This window comes from Orycteropus afer, unplaced genomic scaffold (genome assembly GCF_000298275.1).
Source record: "Orycteropus afer afer isolate SDZICR_OR568_19922 unplaced genomic scaffold, OryAfe1.0 scaffold00027, whole genome shotgun sequence".
Classification (NCBI taxonomy): domain Eukaryota; kingdom Metazoa; phylum Chordata; class Mammalia; order Tubulidentata; family Orycteropodidae; genus Orycteropus; species Orycteropus afer.
This window is the reverse complement of record NW_006921614.1, coordinates 8,284,477-8,289,825: the sequence shown is the minus strand read 5'-3', so window position 1 is coordinate 8,289,825 and position 5,349 is coordinate 8,284,477.

Genomic DNA, 5,349 nt, shown 5'->3' with positions numbered 1-5,349 from the left:
CAGGTAGGCCACACCCCTGGGGAAACTCCCCTTGGGCAGACCGGCCACTTAGAACTCAGTCATGTGATCCATCATGGGAACCACCACTCACAACTGGAGTCCAGCCTAGTTGACACATCTTCAACTATCACAGTAGAAAAGCCACACTAAGTAATTTACTACACTGCAGTTACCCATGGTGGACAGGTTTCAGTGGAGCATCCAGACTAAAGTAGACTAGGAAGGAAGACCTAGAGATCTACTTCTGAACTATTAACTATAGTTAATATGTCAACCAGAGACTCACAAAATTATATATGATTATTTTTAATTAAGTACAATGGTTAAGTTCTCAGCTGCTAATGGAAAAGTTGGAAGTTTGAACGGACAGTGGCTTCTCAGGGGAGAGACCTGACTACCTGCTTCCATGAAGATTACAGCCAACAAAACTCTATAAGGAAGTTCTACTCTGTCACATGTGGTGGCTATGAGTCAGAATCTACTCAACATCACACAATAGCAAAAACAATAATGTATAATATTATATATATATGGGAGCTCTGGTGGCATAGTGCCTAAGGCATTTGACTGCTAACCAGAAGGCTGGTGGTTCAAATCCACCAGCCACTCCTTAGAAGGAAGATTGGGCAATCTACTTCTGTAGAGATATCACCTCAGAAACCCAAGGAGGGTCACTATGATAGATAATACTAACTATCATAAGTCAGGCATTACTATAAGCATTTTTGTATATTTGTTATCTCACAAGAGTAATCTCTGAGATAGGTTTAAGTATCTTCAATTTAGAGGCTAAATTGTAAACAATACATAGAATAAATAAGAAACTAGTTAAAACATGGAAGGCTCTCTATATGTTCAATGAAAAATGCAAGTTGAAGAAGTATGTATAACAATACACTTATAAAAAAAATAATAATAACTCACTGCCATCAAGTGGATTCCTACTCATAGCAACCCCTCCTTGGGTTTCTGAGGTAGTATCTCTGCAGAAGTAGATTGGCCAGTCTTCCTTCTGAAGAGTGGCTGGTGGGTTTGAACCACCAACCTTCTGGTTAGCAGTCAAATGCCTTAGGCACACACAGGAAGGTAGAAACTTGCAACATGAAACAGTGTACTGTTTAGGAATACATACATATGTAGTCCACCACTTGTCTGTCAGTTTACACACTGTGGTGCCTTGTGTGTTGCTGTGATGCTGGAAGCTATGCCACTGGTATTTCAAATACCAGCAGGGTTACCCATGGTGGAGATTTCAGTAGAGCATCCAGACTAAAATAGACTAGGAAGGAGGACCTAGAGATCTACTTCTGAAAAAATGGCCAGTGAAAACATGTGCAAAGGCATTTGACTATATGGATCATAACAAATTATGGATATCATTACAAAGAATGAGAATTCCAGAACACTTAATTGTGCTCATGTGTAAGTTGTACATAGACCAGAGGTGATCATTCAAACAGAACATGGGGATACTGTATGTTTAAGGATAGAAAAGGTGTGTGTCATGGTTGTATCCTTTCATCATACTTACTCGATCTGTGTGCTGAGCAAATAATCTGAAAAGCTGGACTATATGAAGAACTCAGCATCACAATTGAAGGAAGACTCATTAACAACCTATGATATGATCTTGCTTGCTGAAAGCATAAAGGAATCGAAGCATTTACTGATGGAGATCAAAGGCTACAGCCTTCAGTATGGATTACACCTCAACATAAAACAAAAATCCTCACAACTGAAACAATAAGCAACATCCTGATAAATAGAAAAAAGATTGAAGTGAAAGAGTTCCTTTTACTTGAATCTGCCATCAGTACCTATGCAAACAGCAGTCAAGAAATCAAATGACATACCACATTGGTCAAATATGTTGCAAAAGATCTCTTTAAAGTGATAAAAATCAAGGATATCATTTTGAGGGCTAAGGTGTGCCTGATATTTTCAGTCACCTCATATAGATGAAAAAGCTGGACAATGAATAAGGAAAACTGCAGAAGCACTGATGCATTTGAATTACGGTGTTGATGAAGAATATTGAGTATATCATGGACTGCCAGAAAAACAAACAAATCTGTCTTGGAAGAAATACAACCAGAATGCTGATTAGAAGTGAGGGTGGTGAGACTTCATCTCATGTACTCTGGACATGTTATCAGAAGGGACCAGTCCCTAGAGAAGGAGATCATGCTTAGTAAAGTAGAGGATCGATGAAAAAGAGGAAGACCCTCAACATGATGGATTGGCTGCAACAGTGGACTCAAACATGGTGATGATTTTAAGGATGGTGCAGGATTGGGCAGTGTTTCATTCATAGTGACCCTCTACAGGGTCGTTATGAGTCTGAACGTACTCAGTGGCACCTAACAACAACATATGTAGTAAAACTATAACAAAAATCAAATGAATATGAGTAAATGGCCAGAAGCCAAAGATAATTATTTTATTCCCTTATAATTGGAGCCCTATTGGTGCAGATGGTTAAGTGCTCTACTGCTAACCAAAAAGTTGGAGGTTTGAAACCACTTCACGGCTCCAAGGGAAAAAGAGCTGACAATATGCTCCCATAAAGATCACAGCCTAGAAAAATCTATGGGATATTTCTATTCTGTCATATGGGTTCACTGTGAGTCTAAATTGACTTGACAACACCTAACAAAAATAACAATGAGCAGTGAAAGGCAAAATAGAAGGGGAAGCTAAGCATTTTTTTCAGAGAAGAAAAAAGGTGATGAGGAGAAAACGTTGGGTCTGTTAAATCTCCAACTTCTCTACCAGCTGGAGTCCTTGACCCTGGGGTTTTGCTTATCACCGTAGCAGGATAGAGCAGCAATTGTGGTGTTGGATGAAGGGACTCCTGTGCAGGAGGGAGGTATAGACAGCATCCTTGTAAAATAGGAGGGATAAACTAGAAAGCATTTACTCAATCATCAACTTCTTTGTTAAGTGCCTATTATGTGCCAAACTGATCTACTTTTGAAAATTAGTCAATGAAAACATTATGGATCACAACAGAACATCGTCCAACTTGCTTTGTACACATCATCAGGAGGAATCAGTCACTGGAAGAGGACATCATGTTTGGTGAAGCAGAGGACCAGTGAAGGCGAAGGGGATGCTCAGGGAGCTGCATTGGTACAATAGCTGCAATGATGGACTGGAACATCATGACCATTATGAGGATGATAGAGGACCACGCAGTGTTTTGTTGTATCTGGGATTGTCAAGAGTCAGATTCCACTAAACAGCAGCTCTCTACATGCTTCTCTATGTGCCAGACACTGTGCTGAGTGCCAGAGATACAAATATGACCTTGTCCCTGCCTTCAAGAGACTACCTTCCTCTAGGAATGAGATTTGTCATTTCATTTCCATCTCTCTACACACAGTTCATGGAAATGTACTCTGCATAGAATGAGCAAATTGCAATTATTGTTGATCAATAATTGAAGAAATGAAGCATTTTATGTTCAGATTTTTTACAAAAATGTTATATCTGAGATGTAGAATTGTGACTTTTTTAAAGTTAACAATACAAAGTAGAAAATGAAAAATATTCTCATTTCACATATTAAATATTTACATATTTACATTGACATCAACAGGAGAGTTTTTTGTTTTTGTGCTATACATTTAAGAACTGTAGCTATATTAAAAAGGGAAGAATGAGGAAAATTTTTGGAAATAGTGGTGATAATTATGAATTTAGTTAATACCACTGAAATGTGTACTTAAAAATGATTACAATGGTAAATTTTATATGTAAAAAACAAAAACGAAAAAACACTGCCTCAAGTCAATTCTGACTCACAACAGCCGCCATTGGGTCTCCAAGGAGGTGAATATTTACAGAAGTAGATTGCCCTGTCTTCTTTCCACAGAGTGGCGGGTGGGTTTGAACTGCCAACCTTCTGGTTAGCAGTCAGATGCCTTAGGTACCGGACCACCAGAGCTCTACAATAAAATTTAAAAAAATATTTTAAAAGGAAGGGGAAGGAGAGTAAAAGAAATACATAACAAGTGACACATGATTTGTAATTTCCTGGTATTTCAAATTAATGTGATGATTAATACATGGGTTAATGGATCTAAAAACTTCACAATGACACAGTTGTTTATAATTAAGATTTAGATTTTATCTTTTTTATTCCTCTTGAATTCGGTCCTAGTTCTGTGCTTCCATGAAAACATTCTTCCATTGAGGCTGGGCTTCTTTCCCTGAAAATGTTGTTTATTGGAAAAGAAAAGGAAGGAAGTTGCCTTGAGTCAACTAACCTTGGCCATCACATTTGCTTTCACTAAAGAGGGTGTTATTTAGGTTTCTGTGAAGTTTTGGCTCCTTTTATATTATCATGGCCCCTGTGTGTGCTGGATTCAGCACAGCAGACTCATCCCAACACCGGTGACAAGCACTTCAGTCTAACATGGGTTATGGATTAAGTCTTGGAAAGTTACTGAAATTGTTGGAAGTTATGACCCTTTTTAGTAATGCAAATGCCTGTTAAAATTAGGTGTAGTGTGACTCTAGACTCAATTTAGCCTGTTCTTTTGCCAAGTTGTAGTCTGTAGTAGGAATTCAAATTTAGAAAGAAAATTCCTATGGTTTTTGAGGGCTTCACACTTAACTTTGGCTTTGTTTCTTGGTCATATTAGAAGAGAGTCTATGAAAAAATGGGAGCACAGAGACCTTCAATCAATCCTTGAATAGCTAACAAAATTGTGATCTTCTTGAGGATGAGGACAGTGCCTTCCCATTACTTTGGCAACCCAGTAAGTACATAATGTTGCTGAATCCTAGCATGATGTTGAAATGCATGCATTTTATTTTGATATTAAAACTTTGCAAATGTTACATTGGGAAGAAGAGTTTTATTGGAGTCTTTATGTACAAATGGAAACAATAAGGTGATTAATTATTTTATAATGCAGATTTCATAACCTTTCTGACATTTGTTCTTTTGAAGAGGCATTCTGAACTTTTTGAAAAGAGGCACGAAGGCACTAATGCCCAGTAGAAATAGAATGCAAACCGCCAAGAGATCTATCAGCCAATGAACAGATAAACAAAATGTGGTACATACATACAATGGAATATTATCCAGCCATAAAGAGAAATGAAGTCCTCATGCTGCCACAACATGGATGAGCCTTGAAAACATTATGCTGAGTGAAATAAGTCAGACACAAAAGGACAAATACTGTATGATCACACTCAAAGGAAGATCTAGAATAGACATATGTATAGAGACTAAAGTTTATTAGTGGTTACTAGGAGCTCTGGTAGCATAGTGCCTAAGGCACTTGACTGCTAACCAGAAGGCTGGTGGTTCAAACCCACCAGCCACTCCTTCGA